This window comes from Sus scrofa, chromosome 10 (assembly GCF_054392235.1).
Source record: "Sus scrofa isolate SSC_HxYL_T2T_F1_AM1 chromosome 10, Sscrofa_HxYL_maternal_Yorkshire_Landrace_v2.0, whole genome shotgun sequence".
Lineage (NCBI taxonomy): Eukaryota > Metazoa > Chordata > Mammalia > Artiodactyla > Suidae > Sus > Sus scrofa.
In genome coordinates, this window is record NC_139392.1 from 54,482,578 (window position 1) to 54,508,735 (window position 26,158).

The window sequence follows — 26,158 nt, forward strand, 5'->3', positions numbered from 1 at the left end:
AGATTGGGATAACCCCCCCATGATCAAAGGGGGGACCGATACCGCCCATGAAAAGTGCTTTAAAAAGTATAAAGCACTATGCAAATGTGCATTTATTTATTGTTTTTGGTTTTCTTTTAAAGGCCACACCTGTGGCATATGGAAGTTTCTGGACTAGGGGTCAAATCGGAGCTTTGGATGGAGCCTAGGCCATAGCCACAGCAATGCCGGATCCTTAACCTACCGTGCGAGGCCAGGGATCAAACCTGTGTCCTCATGGATAGTAGGTGGATTCTTAACCCGCTGAGCTACAATGGGAACTCCCAAGTGTGCACTGAAATAGGTCTTCAGAATAGGAAGCTGAGAAGGAAGGCAGTTGAGAAAATGAATGGACACTGTGAATTTGCTAAAGACTAATTGTTCCTGTCCTAAAAGAATTCTCTAATAATCAAAATTTCTTCTCACTGGTCCTTAAGGTAGCAGATTGCCCAATGCATCTCAGACATTCTCCCAGGAAGCTGGTTCTGCTCCCAACCGACAGGTGCTTGCACACCTGGACACAAGCGCCTTTTGGCCTGGCCAGCCTTGGGTCCTGCAGGTGAAACTGACAGCACTAATGGCCTGAACCCAGCCAGAACACAGACGGGGACTTGAACCCAGGTGCCGGGACTCCAACCCAGCCTACACCCAGATTGGGACTCGAACCCATGATTTTAAATTAGAATCACTCACCCTGTGTCTGGATTCACTGAGGCTTGGGTCCTTCATGTCTCCGCACAGAGGGAATTCAGCGAGAGACAAAGTGATAGGCAAGAAACAGATTTATTAAGATAGGATGCTTGTGAGAGATGCAAGTGGGCAGACAAAGAAGCTCTGCCCCGAGGATCTGGCGGGCTACAGTTTTATCCACCCAGGGGAGTGGGGGTTGGAAAAGCCCACATCTTTCTTTCTGGGAGTAGCCGCTCCTCTTGATATCAGGTAAGATGTGTATCCAAATCTGCAGAAGGGCGGTCCTCAAACTCCTGCCCTTGGTCTGAATCTGAATGCAAGCCTCACCCCATCCCCAACCCTAGGACCTGAGGCAATTCTTGCACTTCCACTAGTCAAGCAAGCCCACCTTCCACTGATGGCATTTTTGAGCGATTTATTTACTTACCTTGATCTCCCAATGTCCCCTAAGTTTCCCTCATTATCTGTGGTCCTGTACTGGGACTTCTACCTGTGCCTACACCATCCCTATCACAGGTACCTCCCCATGCATTTGAAGCTGCCTGGAACACAGAGACACCACTTTTTCTGCCCCTTCCCGGTTCTCGGATGCTTTTCGGGAGCCAAGCCAAACAGGCTCAGGCAGAACTGCCACACAACTGCAGGAGCCCTCAGGCTTCTGGAGGAATTGCTGGCAATGGGCTACCCTGGTGAAGCTGGCACGGCCTGGCCAGAAACAGGGGCTGCGCAGCTGGCCTCGTGTTTCCTTGGTTGGTTTGTTTGTTTTTCTTTTTTAGGGCCGCACCTGCAGCATATGGAACTTACCACAGCCACAGCAAAGCCAGATCCCAGCCACATCTGCAACCTACAGCACAGCTCATGACAACGCCAGACCCTTAACCCACTGAGCGAGGCCAGGGATCGAACCCGCATCCTCATGGATACTTGTTGGGTTCGTGACTGCTGAGCCACCATGGGAACTCCCTCCTTGTTTTTTAAAAACATACCTGCTCACAATCTAGACATTCAACATGACCTTGCCTCTGGCACCTTTTTTTTTTTTTTTTTTTTTCCTTTGGCTGCACCTGTGGCATATGGAAATTCCCAGGCCAGGGATCGAACCCACACCATAGCTGTAACCAGAGCCACAGCAGTGAAAACATCAGGTCTTAACCTGCTGAACTCCAGGCCTCTGGCATCTTTAATTTCACAACACTGTCCTGGTGTTTAGACACTGCTAGATGTAGTTCTCTCTAAGCACCTGCCTCTGAAACAGCTTCCCCAAGGCTCCACTACTTTATGTACAATTTTATCCCTTTATTTTATCATGGAGACATACATACATATCTACATACACACACACATAAGCATTTTTTAAAACTCAGGCTTTAATTACATTCTATCTTCCTGTTTACTCCCACCTGCTTTTCACATCTCCTTTTTAGTCTATCCAGAGAACAAAAATATTCCACCCCCTTCTGGCTATGCCTCATCCACAGTGAAAATGAAAGTAACCCAGAGTTGAAATGCAGTAACATAGACAATTTATTTTAAAATGCATCGAAAATGAGGTAGTTGGATGGATGGATACAGGATAGGGGAAATCAAGCAAAATGTTCGCAAATGCAGCATCTCAGTGGCGGGCATACCAGTATTCACTGTATGGTGAATATTGCTGCATATTCCATCAACTTCTCTGCATAGTTGAAATTTTCCTAACATGTTGGAAGAAAAGGGGAGGGTGGGAGAGGAGGGGTGAGATTTTTCTTAAAGCATCTGAGGGTTCTGTTATGGACACCTGGCTCCGTGTATTCAACAGTTTCAACGTTTATTCACTCTCTGGCATTTTCAGATTTTTATAGAGGGCATTGAAAAGTGCTGTGAAAACAAAAACTGTTACATAATATTGTAAGTGGAATTAATTTCCTACACGTCCGATCTCCAAGTTTAAACCACACGGGATAACGGTAAAATGTGCTCAGCCCAATGATGTAAACCAGGGATTGGTAAACTTTTTCTGTAAAGGGCTAGACAGTAAGTATTTTCAGCTTCAAGGGCTGCAGAAATCTCTGTCACAATGGCTCAACTCTGCCGCATGGCAGGAGAGGAGCCACAGACCAGAGGCAAAAAAATGGGTGAAGTTTTGTTTCAATAAAACTTTATTTGTAGATCCTGCAATCTGAAACTCAGGTCATTCTTTTTTTTTTTGGTCTTTTCTAGGGCCACTCCCGTAGCATATGGAGATTCCCAGGCTAGGGGTCTAATCGGAGCGACAGCCACCAACCTACACCACAGCCACAGCAACGTGGGATCCAAGCCACGTGTGTGACCTCCACCACAGCTCACGACAATGCCGGATCCTTAACCCACTGAGCGAGGCCAGGGATCGAACCTGAAACCTCATGGTTCCTAGTCAGATTCGTTAACCACTGAGCCATGATGGGAACTCCTCTCCGGTCATTCTTATGTGTCACAAAATATTAATGTCTTTTGATTTCTTTCCAATCATTTAAAAATGCTTAAACTGGAGTTCCCCTTGTGGCTCATCGGATGTAGGCTGGTGGCTGTAGCTTGGATTCGACCCCAGGAACTTCCATGTGCCGCAGGTGCAGTCATAAACACAGAAGAAGAAGACAAAGAAAAAGCTAAAACTATTCTTAACCTGTGGGCTGGACGAAAAGGAGTAGGGCTGGATTTGGCCTTGGAGGCATCTTTTGTGATCTCCTGATATTAAATCACAGGATCCTGGCCATGTCTGGCCGCAGTTATCAATGGCATATGTGCTCACCAACAGGAGATAAAGAATGTCATTAATCCCCATGTGGCCAGAAAGAGAGCAGGCCCAGTGTAGCACTAATGCCTGTTTAGGAATATGTGGTTAATGATGCTGGTGCCTCGAAAAAGGAAAATCAAGACCCAGAAATCCTGTTAGCATCTCCTGTAACAGATCACAGGAAACCCTCTAGGGGCGGGGCGGGGCGGGAGCGAAAACTGCAGAATAAGAGAGTCTGGGAGATTTCTCCGCACTGAAATCTAGTTCAGACACCCTGCCCTCCCTTCACCCTAATATTCTCCAATATTTTATGAACTTCCCCGCAAGCCATAGCATCAATCATAGTTTAACTTTCAAGCCATTAGCTCTTTTTTGTTTGTTTGTTTGTTTTGCTTTTTTAGGGATGTACCCACAGCATATGGAGGTTCCCAGGCTAGCGGTACAAGCAGAGCTGTTGCCACCGGCCTACACCACAGCCACAGCCACATCAGATCCGAGCCATGTCTGCGACCTACACCACAGTTCATGGCAACGCTGGATCCTTAACCCACTGAGAAAGGCCAGGGATCGAACCCACAACCTCATGGTTCCTAGTCAGATTCATTAACCACTGAGCCACGACGGGAACTCCCAGAATGATCATTATTTATTTCCTAAATAATGCTTCTGACCCCCCTGCTTCTCCTCCCAGCCCCCATCCCACAAAGGCCCCTCCCTCCAGATTCTGCTCTCACTCTCTCTGGCTTCCTCCCCTCCCTCCTGGTCCTTTGAGAGAGAGGGTTAGATAGATACTTTAAAATATACCCATGTCTTTGCTTGACTTTCAAACGGGTAAGCATTTCTTAAATTCATCAGCCTCTATTTTTAAAAGGCCTGATGCTAATCCTTGGCTCACAGCTGCTCCATCCCCCTGGGGAGGGAAATTACTTAAAAACCTCCTTTGAAGGGGAGACCTGCGTGAATATGGGGAGGTCATGGGTCTGGCCCCAATGATTATCTTTGTTCCAGGGAGGTGGACCTTCAAAAGGGCCCCTGAGGGATCTCTGGGTTGTCCCTGCCCACCTGCCCAGGAGGCTCCCTGCTGTGCCTCCTTTTCAAGTGGCAACCACCCAACCCAGTTCATTCAGGCCCGTCCCCAAATGTCAGAATGCCCTAGGAAAGTGGCCTTGAAAAGTGAAATAACATGTTTATCTTTTTAAAGAGCCATATTCATATTCCTCCGGCAGAGGAAAACAGCTCTGGAATTTTTTAAGAAGTACAGTGGATGAAAGAACTTTTCATCCATTATTCAAACCAGAAGGGAGGCCTTGCAGCTGCCTATTAACTGTCTCATCCAACTTCCAAATGGGTCCAGAAAAAAGCAGAGCTATTATCTGGCTCGAAGAGAGGCTGTGCTGAATATACATGGTCCACACAAAACAAACTTGAATCAAGCCACCTTAAAAAGGACTCAAGGCATAAACTGACTACTGCAACCTGTGCTGGTAACGCAGTCCTCTCTCCGAGGTTGACATTAAAAGTTACAAGAGGAGTTCCATTGTGGCTCAGCAGAAACGAAATTGACTAGCATCCATGAGGACGCAGGTTCGATCCCTGGCCTCGCTCAGTGGGTTAAGGATCTGGCGTTGCCATGAGCTGTGGTCTAGGTCACAGAGGCGGTTCGGATCCTGAGTGGCTGTGGCTGTGGCTATGGCTGTGGCGTAGGCCAGCAGCTACAGCTCCGATTCAACCCCTAGCCTGGGAACCTCCATATGCCACAGGTGCGGCCCTAAAAAGACAAAAAAATAAAATAAAAAAGTTCTAAGAGTTCTCAACTGCTTCTCCCAGACCTCTGACAACTGCAATGAGGTGACAGTCCCAACGTTCAGCTTATTTCTCACCTTCCGGAAAATGCTATGTTGCTAGGGTGGCAGTTAAGGTGAATGAAAAAATAACAGCAGAACACAAGAGGAACCATATAAGTTCTTGTTGGGAAAAAGAAGAGGGCAAGATTAGAATGAGCTTTTTTTCATTCTAAATATAGACCCTGGCGGCAAGCAGAGGGAGGTGGTGGTGGGGGAACGACACTTAAAAATCAATGACAGCACAGCAATAAGAAGTTATGTACATTCTCTCATTTAATGTGCACAGATCTCTAGGGCAGTTCCGAGGATCCTGTTTTGCAGATGAGGAAGCAGGGGTTCTGAGAAGTGAAGGAGGCATCAGATCCTCCACCACCCTAAGTATTCCCATGAAATCCTAAATTTAAAGGGCCAGAGGCAACAAAGCAGACTTCTACAGCAGGAGACCAGATCTCAGTGCAACAGAGGGGATCTGCCCTGCACTAAGGGGCAGGTGCCCAGGGTTGCTCCTCCTGGGCTCTCCCAGGCCAGTCTGAGTCCCCCCTTCCCCTTGAAACTCCCCCCTAAGCCTCCCAGGGCTCACGGTTTCCTTGCTCCAGGCACCCTCAATGAAGTCAGTTGTCTCTGCAAGAAGAAGGATGTGGGCTGATGCCCAAATAGTGTTACAGCTCAGTCTCCTCCAAATGCAACCTGGGCCTTTGCAATCAAGACATGAAAACACAAATGACCAAACAACTATGCTATACCTGGCATGCACTCACTCCATCAGAGAATTGGGCACTTACTCTGTGTCAGGCAGGCACTGTTCTAGATGCCTGGCATGGAAGAGCCAAAGATCTCCACCCAGAGGCACAGAATAAATAACATCCTTAACTTAAAAAGGTCAGGTTAGGAGTTCCCTGGTGGCTCAGGGGTTAAGGATCAGAGTTATCACTGCTCTGGCTCAGGTTAGATCTCTGGCCTGGGAACTTCTGCATGCTGCAGGCATGGCCAAAAAAACAAAAAAAAACAAAAGGTCAGGTTATGTCAGTAGCATGTTACAAAGTGCTGAGGGCTTCTGGAGTGGTAGGGCAGAACATGGGGTATCGTGTGAGCTGAGAAGTGATTTTAATAGGGTGGTAAATTTCAGCTTCATCGAGAAAGTGACACCTTGAGCAAATGCTAAAGTAAGTGAGGGGGAACATGTGGCTCTTAGGGTGGAAGAGCATCCTAGGGAGAGGGAACAGACAACGCATCCCAACAATAAGCTTCAATGGACGAAGCAACCACATACCACTGAAGTTCTTACAAGACTGACTAATGCAAAAGAGGGGTCACCATCTGGACCTTAGCCTTACACAACACATCCATGTAAGTGTTATCAACATTATCTGTACGAATGTGGCCTGATACCTGGATGGGCAGATATGAATTAAACTACCTATGCATATAGACATATGAAATATGGGGGGTGTACAGCACACTGGGAATGCTCATGAAATTGAACTTTCCACTTCAAAGTCACTAGAATGCCGACTCGTGATGTCGGCACTGTGGTGCTCACTTGCAGAGAAGACCTTAGCCAAAAGATCCCATCACAGAGTTCCCATCATGGCACAGTGGGAACGAATCTGACTAGGAACCATGAGGTTGTGGATTTGATCCCTGGCCTCGCTCAGAGGGTTAAGGATCCAGCATTGCGGTCAGCTGTGGTGTAGGTCACAGATAAGGATCGGATCTGATGTGGCTGTGGCTGTGGCTGTGGTGTAGGCTGGAAGCTGTGGCTCCAATTGTACCCCTAGCCTGGGAACCCCCATATGCCAAGAATGCAGCCCCAAAAAGAAAAAAAAAAAAAAGATCCCTTCTCATCCAAGGATTTTCTCCCATCTTAACATAACGTGCCATCAAAGGAGAAGTATTTTAAATGTCACTCGTGAGAAAAGGAGGATGTGTAATAACCACCCGAGGTAAGTCCCAGCAATTCAGCCGGTGACAGCTCAAAAGAGAAACTCAGTGTTTGGAAATGGTCCAAAGAAAACGCAAAGTCTGTGTTTTGGAAGACAGTATATCCCCTGCACATTTATATAAGGGATTTCCAAAGGCTTTGGGGATCTTTTTGCCAGATCATCTTCCTTCTAAGTGTGATTCAGAAAGCATCACAGAAGTTTCCAGGGGGGAGCAAGTTCTATCCACATCTGCGAGGGACAGCCCGGCCAGCCCAGGCTTGTCCCACAACAGAGCACGTTGCCCCCGATGCTTGGTGAGCCGTGGTGGCAGCCAGGGGCTTCCCTGCAGCACCAAGCTATCGCTTCTGGACTTGCAGACCCAACAGATGCAGAGAGCAAGTATATGCTGGGCTCTGAGAGCGTGAGATCTAGGTCAGAGACCCAGGAGGCCCATCCCCTCCAAGCCCCTCGCTCCAGCAAAGAGGAAGTGGTGACCTGCCCAAGGACACACAATGATCCAGAGCACACAAGTCAAGGTTCAAAGATGAGTGTCCTAATTCCCCTCTTGGATTTTTTTTTTTTTCCCACCTCTGGGAGACCAAGACCTAGAGAGGCAGAGGGTCACCCTAAATGAAACAAGTCATCAGTGAAGAAGGCAAAGCCCAGTTCTCCGCACTGGAGCGTGCGGCCATCTACCAGGCTTGGGCCACATGGAAGGTTTAAGAATCCTGCTTCCATCGGCTAAGCAAGTACAGACAACTAACAAGGTCTTTGGCCCTTCACCCTTTAGGCATCCACGTTCCCAGCCTGCCAGAGACCAGTGTGCTCTGTTCTGGGGACTCTTACCATCCCCTCCCTCCTCCTTCGCCCACACTGCCAAGAGGCTTCCCCGGTCCCAATGGGAAGAAATTGTATGGAACCAGCCTCCGACTGTCTTTGAAGCAGAAAAGAACATGTGGAGGTGGTTTAGTTTGGGTTCTGAGTTTTCAGAGAAATGCTTTTATAACATTTCTAATTGGCGTCCACATCAAAGAAGGGGTGTCACTCACAAGAAAGAGCAGCAGAGAATAATTCGGGATGGCTGAGTAGTGGGATGCCAACCAGATTTGGGTACCGTGATACCACTGATGCCAACGTCACCTTAAAGGACTATCGGGTGCACAAGTACACGGGGTGTCTTGGGGGATGCCGCTCAAAAAGCTTTGTCCTCGAAAAAGATACTGAGCATACTTGGTTAGTACCTTAGTGATTCTCTAGAAAATATCCTTCCTCCTAATACATGGAGTCAAAAGGCTAATACTGAAAAAACCCCAGAGGTCCTTTACTTGGTGAATGCGTACACTGTGGCATATTCAAATAACAGAATACTACTCAGCAATAAAACGGGATGAACTGGGAGTTCCTGTCGTGGCGCAGTGGTTAATGAATCCGACTAGGAACCATGAGGTTGCGGGTTCGGTCCCTGCCCTTGCTCAGTGGGTTAAGGACCCGGGGTTGCCATGAGCTGTGGTGTAGGTTGCAGATGCGGCTTGGATCCGCGCTGCTGTGGCTCTGGCGTAGGCCAATGGCTACAGCTCCAATTTGACCCCTAGTCTGGGAACCTCCATATGCCACAGAAGTGGCCCAAAGAAATAGCAAAAAGACAAAAAAAAAAAAAAAAAAAGGGATGAAGCGATGTAGCAACCACATCAGTGAATGTCAAATGCATTACACTAGCCAGACTTAAAAGGTACATAGGCTATGATTTCATTTCTATACCATTCTCGAAAAGGAGAGTAGAGGAACAGAAAACTGAAGGGTCGTGGCCAGACGCTGGAGGCGGTGGGGGTATTAACTACAAAAGGTACAAGGAAATTTGGAGGGGGGCGGATTACAAAACTACTGGACATCTTGATTGCAGTTATGGGTACACAACAATATGTATTAAAACTTTTAACATGGTACAATATAAAGTATCATGTTACAGCATGCAAACAATAGCAGGAAAAGAGGCCAAAAAAAAAAAAAAAAAATCTAGGAGTAACCAGGAAAATGAACAAAACCCAACAAAGAATTTAAATATTTATTGGTTCTAGATAAGCTGCACTTTAATATTTGAAAACAAACTTACATCTCTCTGTACTCGGCTGGCTCAACTGACTGGCACATCTTTCAGAACAGGGGACTTCTCACCCCAGAGTGGAAGCAACAGGGACGGGACATTAAGCTCCTCAGACGTTCAAGCTCCCAGTATAGGTCAGATACAGAGAAAGAAGCTGGGCAACCAGAAAAGCGGCCATAGTGCCAGGCTTGGGAGAGCTCACAGGGGAAGGGATGAAAAACACACTGGGGAGGTAGACCAGAAGTCTGCAATCTAGATACGCTTTTCCTTTTTTTTTTTTTTTTTTTTTATCTTTTCTAGGACAGCTCCCGCAGCATTTGGAGGTTCCCAGGCTAGGGGTCTAACTGGAGCTGTAGCTGCTGGCCTACGCCACAGCCACAGCAATGCCAGATCCTTAACCTACTGAGCGAGGCCAGGGATCGAACCCGTAATCTCATGGTTCCTAGTCAGATTCGTTAACCACTGAGCCATGACAGGAACTCCTAGATATGCTTTTCTAACAAAAGAAGTATCTCAGGTTTGGGGGCCGGGGGAGTTGACAGTGTGTCATTCATGCATTCAACTCATTTGTGAGCTAGGCACAGCGAAAAACAGACATGCAGAAGGTCCTGGAACTCACTCCCACACATAGAAAAGACACATTCTTCTACCCCAACTGCTTCCACTGGGCCACCCACAGGCTTCCATGGGAGAAAATGGGACCCTGGGGAACCTGCAGGGACACCATTCACACAGTCTGGCTGTGAATGTCTGTGACCGGTGTCCCCTGGAGTCCTGTGAGGAGGTGGTCCTGGCAGAGAACTCACCCCAGCTCCACTTGCAGGCTTCTGAGAAAGATGCAAATGCAAGGTTTCAAGTCTATGCTTCCTAGCCTTTCCTCCCCAGCCTCCTGGACCACACAGAAGGATGGCCTTGCTGCCTGCAGCCTGAGATAATCAGCCTGGGGGCTCCTCAGCTACCCCGAGGGTGAGGGGATCCATGGCCCAGTGCACCTGGAATGTCAGGGGAGCTCCTTGACCCTCCTCTCAAGGAGCCTGGGAGGAAAGATCCAGAAGGGCACTTGCCAGTGGGTCTAGAGACCTGAGAAACTGAGTCCTGGTGTCAGGGCATCTCCAGCCTATTTGGAGCCAGGAAAATTAGAAAGAGATGCCCCCGCTTCCAGGCAGAGGCCCCTGAGCATCCCTTCCTGGTCTGCTTCAGCACCTTTGGCAGGGCACAAACTGCTCATCCTAAAGGATACACTTAAAAACAGTAAAAATGGGGAGTGTTCCCATTGTGGCTAAGAGGAAACGAATCTGACGAGTATCCATGAGGTCGAAGGTTCGATCCCTAGTCTCGCTCAGTGGGTTAAGTATCTGGCATTGCCATGAGCTGTGGTGTAGGTTGCAGAAGCAGCCTGGATCTGGCGCTGCTGTAGCTATAGCAAAGACCAATTCTGGGAACTATAGTCTAGCCTGGGAACCTCCATATGCTGTGGGTGCGGCCCTAAAAAAAAAGAAAAGGTAAAAATGGGAGTTCCCGTTGTGGCTCAGTGGTTAACCAATCCAACTAGGAGCCATGAGGTTGTGGGTTCGATCCCTGGCTTCACTCAACGGGTTAAGAATCCAGCGTTGCCGTGAGCTGTGGTGTAGGTTGCAGAGGTGGCTTGGATCCTGAGTTGCTGTGGCTGTGGTGTAGGCCGGCAGCTGCAGCTCTGATTAGACCCCTAGCCGGGAACCTCCATATGCCACAGGTGTGGCCCTAGAAAAGGCAAAAAGACAAAAAAAAAAAAAAAAAAAAAAAAGAAAAGAAAAGGTAAAAATGTACATTTTATGCATATTTTACCATAATACAAAAAAACATTATGCAGGGGGGCGGGGATTAGAAACAAAGTTAAAAGACAAAGAACAACCTAGAGAAAAGATGTGCAAATCATGCCAAGGACATAAAGCACTTTTTATTTATCTTTTAGTCTTTCTAGGTCCACACCTAAAGCACATGGACGTGCCCAGGTTAGGGGTTGAATTGGAACTGCAGCTGCCAGCCTACACCACAACCACAGCCACAGCCACGCCAGATCCCAGCTGCGTCTGCACCCTACACCACAGCTCAGGGCAACACCGGATCCTTAACCCACTGAGAGAGGCCAGGGATCGAATCCTCAGCCTCACGGATACTAGTCCAGTTCGTTACCACTGAGCCACGACGGGAACTCCCATAAAACACTTTTTAGTATATAAAGAGCTCCTACAAATTAACAGAGGTCTACAAAACTATTGAAAAATGAGCAAACAGTAGGAACTGCAAGTTCACAGCAAAGACAAACAGTTCTGAAATATAGTAAGAGATGCCTGTACTCATTCATTTTTAAAAATTAATGAAAAGACACCTATCAAAGCAGCAAGCATCCAAAAGTTGTGGAGAAGGTGGAGAAATCAACTCTCAATTGTGAGCTGCTGGGTTGTAAACTGTCTTATCTTCTCCGAAGAGCAATGATATCTACCAGCCATGACAAACAATCGACCCAGCAATTCCACTTCTAAGAATTTATTCTATACAGGTAACGTCAACATTTTACACAAAGGTATTCATTGCAGAATTGTGTGCAATAAAGTGATTAGAAAAGAACCCTAAAAGTTCACAGATACTGAGAGTTAAATAAACTAAGATAAAGCCATAGAATAGAAAGAGGAATTTCTTTTTGTGCAGTAATGGGATGATTTTCAAAATATGCTGTGAGCTAAATAAAACGAAGTGTAGAACAATGTGTATTACATGATACCATTTCACTGAACACATGAAAATATGTCTAAACTCATTTTTTCATTTACTTATTTTTGTCTTTTTAAGGCCACACCTGGGGCATATGGTGGTTCCCAGGCTAGGGGTCCAATTAGAGCTACATCTGCCAGCCTACACCACAGCCACAGCAATGCAGGGTTCGAGCCCCATCTACGACCTACACCACAGCTCACAGCAACGCCAGATCCTTAACCCACTGAGCAAGGTCAGGGATCGAACCCACAACCTCATGGTTCCTAGTCAGATTTACTTCCACTGAGCCACGACGGGAACTCCCATTTTATTTTTCTAATGATTTTTTTTTTTCCCATCATAGCTGGTTTGTCTAAGCTTATTGATTGAAATATACACAGGTTAGGAGTTCTGGTTATGGCTCAGCAGTAATGAATCTGACTAGGAACCATGAGGTTGCAGGTTCAATCCCTGGCCTTGCTCAGTGGGTCAAGAATACAGGGTTGCCATGAGCTGTGGTGTAGGTCGCAGACGTGGCTCAGACCTGGCATTGCTATGGCTGTAGCATACGTAGGCCTGCAGCTATACTTTGGATTAGACCCCTAGCATGGGAACTTCCACATGCAGCAGGTGCAGCCCTAAAAAGAAAAAAAAAAGAAAAGAAATAATGCACAGGCTATACTTGGAAACATACAAAGGCTACCCAGGAAGCTGAAAAGCTGACTACTGGAGACAGAAGTAGGAACATTACTTCCCTGCAAATTCTGACTTCCGTGTCCTGCGAATGAATGATCTGTTTCATGTTAGAAGACGTAAAGGGCTACAGATGTCTCTCTTGTTCCCCATAACCAGTAACCTGCATTGGGTACTGAAGGTGGAAGTCACCACCCTGCCTTGGCTTTCCCAGAAGACGGGGAAGAAAAACGCCAGCCTTAATAAAGGGGGGAGAAAGGGACACAGAAGGAGATGCTGTCTTCTCTCCTCCTCTCTCTGTCACTGCCCATGTGCTAATGTCAGACCACCAGAAGGATGCTAGCCCATCCTGATGATGGAGACACAATCTCTGGTACACCTCCCTTCCTGAGCATCCTCACTGCCTGCCAAGGACCTTGTCCTCCTGGAGTACTAACTGGAGTCCCATAACTGGCTCCCAGTCCCAGCTCTGCAATCTCACTCGTCCACGTGAGTAAGAGTTCGTCTCCCTCAGCACCTGCTGAGTTTCCAGCCACACATTCAGCGCCATTCTTGGGACCGGACTCAACAGAGAAAGACACGCAAGCACTTGCCTTTTCAGCCCTTAACAGTGGAGCCAGGGAAGGGCTCCAGTCTGCCCGTGACGCTCAGAGAGCCCACTGCTCATTTTGCAGGAATGCCGTGAGCTGCCTGTCAAACACGGCCACTGTCAATAAGAGAGAATCCATGTCCCAATCCCTGCGATGACACCAAAAACTAAAAAGATAGCTGGCACCACTGCAATCAGCAGTGCTAACACTGAAAGAGGGTTCAGTGTAATGAATATAATTGATACAAGGGTGTAAAATAGTCTAATAGTAGATCACGTGTCAGATTTAGTGGCAATCAATTCCTTGGGAAAAGATTTAGCCGACTGGAATCACTTTCCAATTGTCATCAACCATAGGTTGGCCAGAGCAAAAATCAATGGATGCATTCTGGCTATATGCTGGTGATAAGGCATTTATAATACGACTACATACATTCTGCTATTATTTGTAAATCGTTAAACATCCTTAATATCATAAAAATTTACAAGAATTGTATATGTGGTATCCATAAATGTATGTATATTATCCATACATGCTCAAGTAAGTAAACACATACACACATTTTAATTCACACTGAATTGAACACTGCTCTCTGGAACTTAACTTCTCTAAACTGTGGTTTCCCAATCTGAAAAAGAAGCATCAAAAAAAACATCCCGTCGTGGCACAGCATGAACGAATTTGACTAGGAACCATGAGGTGGCGAGTTCGGGATCCCTGGCCTCGCCCAGTAGGTTAAGGACCCAGCGTTGCCCTGAACTGTGGTGTAGGTCGCAGACACGGCTCGGATCCTGCGTTGCTGTGGCTGTGGTGTAGGCTGGCAGCTGTAGCTCCGACTGGACCCCTAGCCTGGGAACCTCCATATGCCATGAGTGTGGCCCTAAAAAAAGCAAAAAAAAAAAAAAACAAAACAAAAAAAAACAACAACCCACTTCCCACCTGCCTTCAAGGGTCAAAAAAGAAACTCTAAGTTAGAGACAAAGCCTCGTTGTTTCCACTACCCTGATTCTTCCCACCTCACGGAGGCTGATTTTTAAATACCTGCTCCCCACAATTCTTCCCAGGCTTTGGCTTTCAAGAAGCTGTCTTCTTGCCAGCAGCCTCTTTATTATCACAGGAAGCAACGCAACCAAGGAACAAGAGTGCACCTTCAAAACTGCTCTGGCTCCAGCTGTCTTGTCCCCTCAGAGCAGAGTTCCCCCACGCTGGCAGTTTTTCCACTTGCTCCCAGCGTGGGCAGGCTGACTGACACCTTGTTGGGAGGCTGGCATTGCTCCCAGGCCCTGAGCAGCAGAAGCCCGTTTTCCCATCAATCCGTTTACACGACTCTGCCGGAGCCGTCCCCTGCTTCTCTCTGGGTGAACCCGGAGCCCCGCCTATAGGACTAATTTTAAACCATAATTAACCCCTATCCTTTCGGAACTCAAGGTATACCTTTCCTCGTGCCCTAGAATCAATTAAAAAACTTACTGGGGAAGAAGTCAATCCTATATTTTTCCTTTTGGCAGCCCCAGTTCTCCAGCATCGTCAAAAAAGAGAGCAAACTCGACGGGACTGATTGACAGCAGGGAGACTGCCGATGCAGAAAGGTTTAACACCAAGTCCCATGGGTTTTCACTTTTAAATTGCAAATATTCCAGGGCCAACAGCTGTGCTGTGAGAAGGTACGTGTGCAGGCTCGGCACACACGTGCACCACACTAGCTGTGACATGGGCACGTCCGTCTATCGCCGCTGTGACACGGGCACGTCTGCCTATCGCCTCTGGTATTAATTTCCCCTGCAGTAACTAAAATGAAGCCAACCACATTTTATTCCCACTAGACTGTCCCACACTTGAGAACTATAAAATACATATGACAATGAGAATAGGTGACATGGTCAAAAGCACCAACAGACTTGGGGGAAATTATCAGGATGATGGAGAGGGACATGGCCATTTTAACCTCTGCCACCATCCGCTAGCCGTTGAACAGTGGGACCCACTTTACAATTTTACAGAGCTGCTGCCGCTCAGGGCTGTGCCAAGGATAAAACCATACTACTCATCTTAAGTGACTACCTGGCTATCTTAAAAATCATAGGAACTATAGTCCTTCATTTCAGAATTTTTGTGATTACAACCAGTTAAGAGAATTGATCCTCAAACGAGGTACACCTGAAGTTCCAATTGTGGCTCAGCAGGCTACGAACCCGACTAGCATCCATGAGGATGCAGGTTTGATCCCCGGCCTCGCTCGGTAGATTGGGGGTCCAGCGTTGCCGTGGGCTATGGTGTAGATCGCAGATGAGGCTCGGATCTGACGTTGCTGTGGCTGTGGTATAGACGGCAGCTGCAGCTCTGATTCGACCCCTAGCTGGGAACTTCCATATGCTGCAAGTGCAGCCCTAAAAAAAAAAAAAAAACAAAACGAAACAGGTATATCTGGAATACGTTCCCCATGCAAGATGCTAAGAACAAAAGAACTATGACACCTTAAGGGGCTTACAATCTAGGGAAGATACACACACACACACACACACACACACACACACGCACACACACACACAGAGAGGGATGGCCAGCAATACAATGTGGAGAGTGTAAATGCTGGGTGACTGTACTGAAGAGTAAATGCCCAAGAGTTTGCAAGAAGGAACACTTTGTGGGTTTGTTTGTTTGTTTTTTTTCTGTCTTTTTGCCTTTTCTAGGGCCACTCCTGTGGCATATTGAGGTTCCCAGGCTAGGGGGCAAATTGGAGCCTTAGCCACTGGCCTATGCCACAGTCACAGCAACGACAGATCCGAGCTGCATCTGCAACCTATGCCACAGCTCATGGCAACACTGGATCCTTAACCCGCTGAGTGAGGCCAGGGATCGAACCTGCAACCTCATGGTTCCTAGTTGGATTTGTTAACCACTGAGCCACGTCGGGAACTCCAAGAAGGAACACTTTGAAAGGGGATGGTCGGGAGTGTCAATGTGGGGAAAATGGACTAGAAACCCAGTATTCAGAGTAGAGAGGAGGGTCCTGCAAATTGTCAGTGAGGATGCTGATCAGCTGTCCCCAGTAGAGCAGGGCAGTCACCCAGCAACCTGGTACTGTTTCATCACCATCACTAGCAGACGTCCCTCTCCTGGTTATTCTCCATCTCCTCCATCTGTCCATATCCCCCTCCCCTTTCTGTTCTGCACCCTTCCCTGTCCAGCCAGGAGGCTGCCCCGCATCTTGCACTCCCTGGCTCCCTGCAGGGGGTTACCTGGAGGCAGTCACAAGGCAGAGGAGGGAGAGGCCAGGGTGATTCATCCCCAAAGTGGCATGTGCTGGTGGCCTTTCTCGGTGGCTCCAGCTCAGCCCTAGGTGTGGTGTCAGCTTCCCAGACACGTGGACTGGGCCCTCCTTCACCTTGACCATCAGGAGTGGACTCATTCCTTGCCAGCACCTCAACTGACACGTTTCCCTTTTCCCCGGTGCCCCCAAAGCAGCCCCTCCCTGTCCTTTCACATGTTCTGCCACTGTCAAGCTTCAAGGGTGACTTCCATGCAAGCGCCCCTCCCTTCCATGGGGAGCTGAGAGATGGGAGAACATGCGTGTTCTTCACACTTCCCACCAAGTCCTGAGACTTGACCTTCCATCCAGAAAAGCTCCTGGGCCAGGAAGGTGGTGGGGATGCGGAGCCAAGAGCTAAGCTATGCGGGCTCCCCACGCTCACACAGGATGCAGTGCAGGATCTTGGTGCCTAAGAGAAGGAAAAGCGAATAAAAAACAAGGAGTTCTCTAGTTTTGGCTAAAGATTAGAATTCAGTTAAGGAGTTATAGTCACAGCTCCTATCAAACAGCAGATTCTCAGTGGAGATAGAGTGAAGCCGTGATACGGTCACTCTGGTCCTACTACAGGACACTTGACTGTGAATTACAGCAATGCTTTCATCACGCTCCCTGGATATTTCTTTTTCTTTTTCTTTTTTTTAGGGCCACACCCGCAGCATATGGAGGTTCCCAGGTCAGGGGTCTAATCAGAGCCACAGCTGCCGGCCTCCACCACCGCCACAGCAATGCCAGATCCGAGCCAAGTCTGTGACCTACACCACAGCTCATGGCAACGCCAGATCCTTGACCCACTGAGCGAGGCCAGGGATCAAACCCGAAACCTCATGGTTCCTAGTCGGATTTGTTTCCACTGTGCCATGACGGAAACTCCTCCCTGTATATTTAAAGCTATCTATTTTCTCCATCAGTCACACTGCTATTTTTCTTGCAAGCAGTCCTTTTCAACCTGGTCTTCTAAACATAATCCACAGATGTGAACGATTCGTTAGACCAGGTATGCCATACATGTATTGGTTTATCGTCTGTCACAGGCTCTTTTTAAGTTACTTACATACTTTTTTATTTAATCCTCTCCAGGAGGGCTCCTCTTTATTTTATAAGTGGAAAAACAAAAACCAAAAAACCCACTAATGGAGGTCCCACTGTGACGCAGCAGTCACAAACCCAACTAATATCCATGAGGACACAGGTTTGATCCCTGGCCCCCCCCTCAGTGGGTTAAGGATCTGGCACTGCTGCAAGCTTCAGTGTAGGTTGAAGATGCAGCTCTTATCTGGTGTTGCTGTGGCTGTGGTGTAGACTGGCAGCTGCAGCTCCAATGGGATCCCTAGCCTGGGAACTTCCATATGCTGCAGGTGTGGCCCTAAAAAGACCAAAAACAAAAAAACAAAAAAACCCACAGCTGTTAAGCAGGTTAAAAACAGAGTCATGGAGATGACAGCAGAAGGTCACCCTTGGAGCGCAGGGTGGACCGAGGTCAGGCAGCGGTGGGAACCCAGCTGAGCCATGACTCAGAGCAGCCCGCACAGCAGAGACCTCAGCGTTGGCCATGGGTGGCTGCCACATGTGGGCGAGTGAAAACCAGAAGTCTGTCCAGGTCTTACTCATTGTCAGTGCCACCCCACGCCTCATGCCTCCTGGACACAGCAGATCTGCCCACTCCGTAGTCAACGCATAATAGCCAGTTCTATACAAAACCTACCCCAGCCCCCTGGCTCACACCACCTGGCAGCCCGCTCGCCTCCTTCCGCAGCTCTAGACCCCCAAGGTCAATACCTTCTTTCAAGGGCACTTTGCTCAGTGGTGCAGGTCCTCCTTGCCTACCACCCGTTCCAACCCTTAGGTCCATTGATTAACACTTCGAAGTCCTGATCCTGTACCCCAGGGGTTCTCAATGGGCTGGGATGGGGGTGGGGGAATGTCACAAGCACCCAGAGGGCAGAAGCCAGGGATGCTGCTAGATCTGCACAGGAGAGCCCCCCACTGACCCCCAAAGAATCATCCCCACCAAACCATCACTGGTCCTAAGGTTGAGAACTCCCAGTTTAAAGGAAGGAAACACATATTGAACACACTGTATGAACCAGGCACATCTGGGATGTTTTCAAGTTCTTTAAACACCTCTTCCACAACAGCAGCAGAGGAACCGGCCACAAAGTACCTACCACCCATCACCCAATCTCCAGTCTTGGCTTAGGAATTTTGGGTGTCCAATGGCTGCCTCCATCATCTTAAACACATTATCCAAGGCCAATGACTTTTTTCTTTTTTCCTTTTTTTTCTTTTTAGAGCTGTGTACTTAAAAAAAAAAAATTTTTTTTTTCTTTTCAGGGCCACACCTGCAGCATATGGAGGGTCCCAGGCTAGGAGTGGAATTGGAGCTACAGCTGCCCGCCTACACCGCAGCTCAGAGCAACACCAGATCCTTAACCCACTGAGAGGCCAGGGATCAAACCCACATCCCTCATGGATACTAGTCAGGTTCTTAACCCACTGAGCCATCCTGAAAACTCCTCCTCCCACGGCGTTTAAGCCAACCTCCACACAGCAGCAGAGATTCTCTGAAAGTGTCAGTTGATCAGGCCACTTGCCCAGGAAAAGCCCCTCAGGGTCCCCTTGTACATTTCAGATATGATCCAAATAGTTTACTGTAGCCAGCAGCAGGGCACCCAGGCGAGGGGGCCTTGTCTAGGCTCCCACTAACTCCCTGGCCCCAACTACACAGCTCTTCTTCCACAGCCTCAAACACACCAAGTTATTTCTCACTTTCAGGATCTTCATTCTCATACCTGCCTATTGCTCTCGTCTAACCCACGCATCCTATCTTGTTGGCTGACCAATATCTACCCATCTTCTAATATGAGAAAGAGAATGTATATATGTATGTGTGACTGGGTCACTTTGCTATACAGTAAAAAGTTGACAGAACCCTGTAAACCAACTATCGTGGAAAAACTAAAAATCATTAAAAACAAAAATCTACCCACCCTCCATCATGAATATAACTCAAAAGATTTCTCCTGACTGCCTAGTTACACTGGGGCCCCAGTTACACCCTCTGTTAAAAGTCTCTATTTCTCCTTATGAATCTCTCTTACAGTTTGGAATTCTGTGTTTCTGTATATGATGCCCTGTCCGAAGTCTATTTCATGAATCAGATGGTAATGCCCACAAGGGCAGAGTTTGTTTGTTTTTCTTTTTGCTATTGTTGTTCACCACTGTATTCCTTAGTCCTTGTTTAAAATTATTAAATACTTGTAAACTTGTTGGGGGGGGGGATTGGGTTTTGTTTGTTTCTTTGTTTGTTGTTTTTTTGTTTTGTTTTTTGAGGGGACCAGGAAGGTTCAATCCACTTTTCTTTTTCTTTCTTTCTTTTTTTTTTTTTTTAAGGGCTGCATCTGCAGCATATAGAAGTTCCCAGGCTAAGGGTCAAATCAGAGCTGCAGCTGCCAGCCTACCCCACAGCCACAGCAACACCAGATCTGAGCCTCGTCTACAACATACCCCACAGCTCACGGCAACACGCAATTCTTAACCACACAGTGAGGTCAGGGATCAAATTCACATCCTTGTGGATACTAGTCAGGTTCTTAACCTGCTGAGCCACAACAGGAACGCCCTGTTAAAGAGGGTTGGTTTTGTTTGTTTGTTTTGCTTTTTTGGGCCGTACCCACGGCATATGGAAGTTCCCAGGCTAGGGGTTGAATCAGAGCTGCAGCTGCCAGTCTATACCACAGCCACAGCAACACGAGATCCAAGCCTCATCTGAGACCTACACCACAGCTCGTAGCAACGTCAGATCCCCAACCCACTGAGCAAGGCCAGGTATTGAACCCACATCCTTATGGATACTAGTCGGATCCGTTTCCCCGCTGCACCATAATGGGAGCTCCCTAAACCACTGAATAAAGGAATGAAGTGGTATCTTCAACGATTTCTAATAAAAATCAATGCTAAGTTTTAACGTGAAAAAAAATTTCTGTGAGCGTCTATGGTTACTTTTATAAACTACAAATCTCTCTACTCAGTGGACCCAGAGACTAAGGAATCATCATCCTTTATGGATTGATTGATTGATTTTTATTTATTTATTTTTGGAATCATCCTTTTAAAGTGGCCTCTCGTGCAGCTGCCATACCCTTGACCACATGGGCCCGCAGCCTGGGGAACAAGGATGCACTCAAACCGTAAGTGGGCCTTCACTCCCAGCAGCTGGCAGAGCCCCGCCATTAAGTAAATCCTAACAATTCAGCCTTTCAGCTGCCAACCTAATAGGCTTTTCTTGGCACGGGCTATTCTGGCTTGGCCAAACACTCATTTTCACATCTTAAATCAGTACGTGTCAGAAACGAGCAGAGGCTCCGACCTGCCGCCTGCCTCGCCTCCTGCAGCAAGCTCATCCCAGAATGGATCTCAAAGGCTGACACGCTCATCAAGACGCCTTCCTCCATAAAGATCCCGAACAAAAATCAATCATCTGTTCCTCTGATCAAATACTAGCATCTTATTCAGCTGCTTGAGGTGGTTTTTCGTCTAAAAAGCAGCTAGGCAAGTTCCCTGGTGCCTAGCAATAGAAAGGATCCAGCATGGTTCCTGCAGTGGCCTGGGTCCCCACTGTGGAGCAGGTTCTATCCCTGGTCTGGGTACGTCTGCTTGCCGCAAGCGTGGCCAAAAACAGTAACAACCATAAAAAGCATCTAGAGAATCGAAATCGACTCTTCAGGAAGTTACAGGACACCATGTTAAAACATGAATTTGCGGAGTTCCCATCGTGGCTCAGCAGAAACAAATCTGACTAGTCCATGCATCCATGAGGATGCGGGTTCCATCCCTGGCCTCGCTCAGTGGGTTAAGGATCCAGCGTTGCCGTGAGCTGTGGTGTAGGTCGCAGACACAGCTTGGATCTGGTGTTGCTGTGGCTGTGGAAGGCCAGCAGCTGTAGCTCCGATTGAACCCGTAGCCTGGAACCCTCCATATGCTGCAGGTGCAGCGCTAAAAAGACAAAAACAAAACAAAACAAAAACACATGAATTTGCATACTGACATGCTTTAGGCTCCTAATAACACCAGGATGACGGACCCTCTGACCATTTCGGAGCAGCTCACTCCCAGCTGTCCTGCAGCATTTAGTAGTCCTGGCTTCCCTGAAAGCACATCTTTCTTTTTCTTTTTTTGCCTTTTTTTAGGGCCACGCTCACAGCATATGGAAGCTCCCAGGCTAGGGGTCCAATCGGAGCTGCAGCTGCCAGCCTACACCACAGCCACAGCAACACGGGATCTGAGCTGCATCTGTGACCTACACCACAGCTCACAGCAACACCAGACCGTTAACTCACTGAACAAGGCCAGGGATCAAACCCACATCCTCCTGGATCCTAGTTAGGTTCCTTACCGCTGAGCCACGATGGGAACTCGCACATCTTCCCATCTTTACAGACCAACCTTGACGTGAGCTCCTCCCAGGGCCTCTGGACGCACTTTGGCAACGGCATCCTTGCAAGCCTGGTCTCCAGCAGGCCACTTTCAGAGGCACGGCTAAAGTCCTGGCTAATTTGTTTCTCGGGAGCTCTGTGAATCATCAACCACCCTGCTGGAGGGAGCTCAAAACGTACATCGAGCCCTGGGTCTGAGCCAGCCGGACTGGGCAGCTAAGAGGACAGATCAGATAAATGACGTCAAACGTGATAGAAGGAGCCCACCAGGCGGGCTGAGCCTAAGACGGGGAGAGAGACAGAGGTGGAAGGAAGAGAAGGAGGAAGGATGGAACTGAGGAGCTGGGAGCCACCCCCCCAACCCCACCTCTCCACCAATGCAGAACCTGCACTGGGAAATGAGGAATGGATGGGAGGTTCCTGGTCACACATCCAGAAGCATGTCCTCGCTCTCTTATCAAACAGCCACGGAGTTCCCGTCGTGGCACAGTGGTTAACGAATCCGACTAGGAACCATGAGGCTGCGGGTTCGATCCCTGCCCTTGCTCAGTGGATTAAGGGTCCGGTGTTGCTGTGAGCTGTGGTGTAGGTTGCAGACACGGCTGAGATCCCGCGTTGCTATGGCTCTGGCATAGGCTGGCAGCTACAGCTCCAATTCGACCCCTAGCCTGGGAACCTCCATATGCCTCGGGAGTGGCCCTAGAAATGGCAAAAAGACAAAAAAAAACAAAAAAACAAAAAAAAAACCAAAAATCCAGCCACCATTTCTCCAGCACTGACTGTGAGCCTGGTACCGGGCCAAGCACCTTCCACGCATTTCCTACATCTCACAACAACCTTATGGGGTAGGTGTGATTATTGATTATTATCCCCCTTTCACAGATGAGAAAACTGAGTCTCACAGGAGTCGAGGGACTTCCCCAGGGCAAAGGGCTGGTGCAAGGTGAAGTGCATTTCCCAGCTAGTGCATTGTGGAGTCAGGAGTTTGGGTTCAAAGCTCTGAACCACATTCTAATTTCTGGACATGCGCCTTCGCAAGGCACCTAAACAAGGCATCCTGTGCACGTAATTGAATCCCACCCTACCTAAGAGTCACAAAAAAGCCATGTTCTCTACTCTCAGAAAGCTCACAATCCATGAGAAGAGCCAAGAATTACATGGACCAGCCAAATGTAAAAAAAATCAAAGTGGAGTTCCCGCTGTGGCTCAGCGGTAATGAACTCAACGAGTATCCAGGAGGATATAGGTTCAATCCCTGCTCAGTGGGTTAAGGATCTGGCATTGCTGTAGCTGTGGCGTAGGTCACCAGCTACAGCTCCAATTCAGCCATTAGCCTGGGAACTTTCATACGCTGCAGGTGCAGTCCTATTAAAAAATAAAAACAAAAACAAACAAAACAATAACAAAGTGACCAGTGATTTACCCCAAATTAGTAAGGGGTATACAAAATAAGAAAGAAAGAGAACCTGCACAGTGGACTAGCCATGGGTATGCTCTGCAAAAGGCTGCAGGCTGAAAGTCTGTATTTGCTTCTTAGTTGTCCAAGTAAAACTTCTCTGTAATACAGATAACTTCGACTTTTCTTTTTTCTTTATTTTTTTTTAGAGCTGCACTCGCGGCATATGGAGCTTCCCAGGCTAGGGGTCAAATTGGAGCTATAGCTGCCCGCCTACACCACAGCCATAGCCACACCAGATCCAAGCCGTGTCTGCACCCTACACCGCCACTCACAGCAACGCCAGATCCTTAACCCATTGAGTGAGGACAGGGATTGAACCCGCAACCTCATGGTTCCTAGTCGGATTTGTTTCTGCTGCGCCACGATGGGAACTCTAACTTTTTTTTTAATTTAGTTTTTAAAAATTATATGCAACAAGGAGAATGTTTTTCCTGAAGATGAGGGCTACAATGGATGGTCCATATTAATTGGGTATATTCACCAAGCAGGATATACTCACTCAATGCCTGAATCATGCTGAGCAAAACCAAGAGATGTCACGCTTCTGCACTGCCTTTAGGCTCACCTCGCCTGTCCGCAGCTGTATTTGCCAAGCTTTCCTATCTCTCTGAGCCAAAGGCGTGGTGGGGAGGAAGGCAAGACTGATAAAACTTCCTCCTAGAAAATGTTCCACTTGTTCTAATTCACTTCCTCTCCTGAACAATTGAATCAGCTGCCTGCAGCTCCCCAGATATTCCTGGGGAATATCTGACGGGTGGGTGGAGGAAAACCCTTATCGATTCTAAATGGGGAATTTTAAATATCTTCCCTCTATTCCAAAGCTAATGTGAATTACATGGCAAAGAAATGCCTAGGACAGTCATTTTATAGCTTTTTTCCACCCAAAGGGATGACAGGTAAAGATTCCACCTCATTCCAATTGTACAATGTGGAAAAAGAGACATTAGGGGGAGAACGGATATGGGTATACGTACGACTAGGTCCCTCCATTGTATGGCAGAAATTCTCACAACTTTGTAAATCAACTATACTTCAATAAAACTTAAAAGAGAGAGATTAAGGAGAACAAGAGAGTAGAAGTGCCTTAAAGTTAGCCAGGCCTTGTCCTGAACACACGGGTGCCCCTGTAGTTAGTCTGCAGAGAAGTAAAAACCGACCAGGAAAAGGAGAAGATGAACCTATGATCATCTGAAGCCAGGGCAGTTCCTGAGGACATTTGGGGGGACGGTTCAAGCCTTACAGACAGCCATGCACCTGCCAATTCTAGACTCTGAGTGGCAAAGACAACATTTGGAAAAGACAGCTTTCTGTATTCACCGTCCAGGTTCGGAGAGCAGAGACCCCTGGCAGGCTCTGGTTTCAATCACCCTGATGTATATACCAGGAAAATAGCAATTTTAAGATAGCAAATAACCTCTCAGCATGTTTTTGGCTCACCAAACTTTTAGGGATGGCTGCTCCAGGTCATCAGGTGCAATTCAGCATCTTCAGCTTTAGCACTTGCCTGGGATAAGTCTATTCTCCACAGTATCATATACTCAAAGTGCCCAGAGCTTTCCTTTTGTAAAGGGAAGCAGCTTGTAACTCTCAGTCTATTTAACAGTACACTCAAAAGGTTGCAGCCTTTCATCACTCTTCCAGAGACATAAATTTCTGCTGCTTACCCATAAACCACAGATTGAAAAAAAAAAGAAACAAACAAAGAAAAATGAAAAAAAAAAATGGAGCTCTACTCAAAGGAGGCAAAAAGATTTAGAAGAACTTCTCCAAGGAAGGAGGAAACATTAGAACAGAATCAGCACTTCCCCAGGAGCTCCCGCTGTGGCTCAACAGGATTGGCAACAACTAGGGAGCACAGGGACATGGGTTCAGTCCCTGGCCTGCCACAGTGGGTTATGGATCTGGCATTGCTGCAGCTGCAGCTTCAGTCACAACTGTGGCTCAGATCTGATCCTTGTCCTGGGAGTTCCATATGCCACAAGGTAGCAAAAAAAAAAAAAGAGGAGTTCCTGTCATGGCTCAGTGGTTAACAAATCCGACTAGAAACCATGAGGTTGCGGGTTCGATCCCTGGCCTTGCTCAGTGGGTTAAGGATCCGGCGTTGCCGTGAGCTGTGGTATAGGTTGCAGACGCAGCTTGGATCTGGCGTTGCTGTGGCTGTGGCGTAGGCCGGTGGCTACAGCTCCGATTCGACCCCTAGCCTGGGAACCTCCATGTGCCACGGGAGCGGCCCAAGAAATGGCAAAAAGACCAAAAAAAAAAAAAAAGATAATCAGCACTTTCCCGTTGTGGCTCAGCAGTAACAATCCCAACTAACACCCATGAGGACCTGGGTTAAATCCCTGACCTCACTTGGTGGGTTTAAGATCCAGCATTGCCGTGAGCTGTGGTGTGGGTTGCAGATGTGGCTTGGTATAGGCCGGCAGCTGTAACTCCAATTTGACCCCTAGCCTGTGAACTTCCGAGTACTGTGGGTGCAGCCCTAAAAAGACAAAAAAAAAAAAAAAAAGAACAGAATCAGCACTATCTACTGACCTCTGCTCCCCCAAGCCACTCCCTCTATGTCCCAAGTTAGCCTTCTGTCACTATTTTGTCCCATTGCCTAAGATATATT

The 26,158-nt window shown here is 47.7% G+C and overlaps 1 protein-coding gene and 1 long non-coding RNA gene across 17 annotated transcripts in view; one reads left to right on the forward strand and one right to left on the reverse strand.

The window, feature by feature from the left end:
- Positions 1 to 26,158, reverse strand: part of DAPK1 (death associated protein kinase 1) — a 228,989-nt gene that overhangs the window by 192,320 nt on the left and 10,511 nt on the right. The gene's annotated exons all lie outside the window — the stretch shown is intronic.
- On the forward strand, positions 20,731 to 25,544 carry LOC146399434 (uncharacterized). Its single transcript, XR_014817707.1, has 3 exons — positions 20,731 to 21,424; positions 22,390 to 23,351; positions 23,849 to 25,544. It is a non-coding gene; the product is annotated as an uncharacterized LOC146399434 (long non-coding RNA).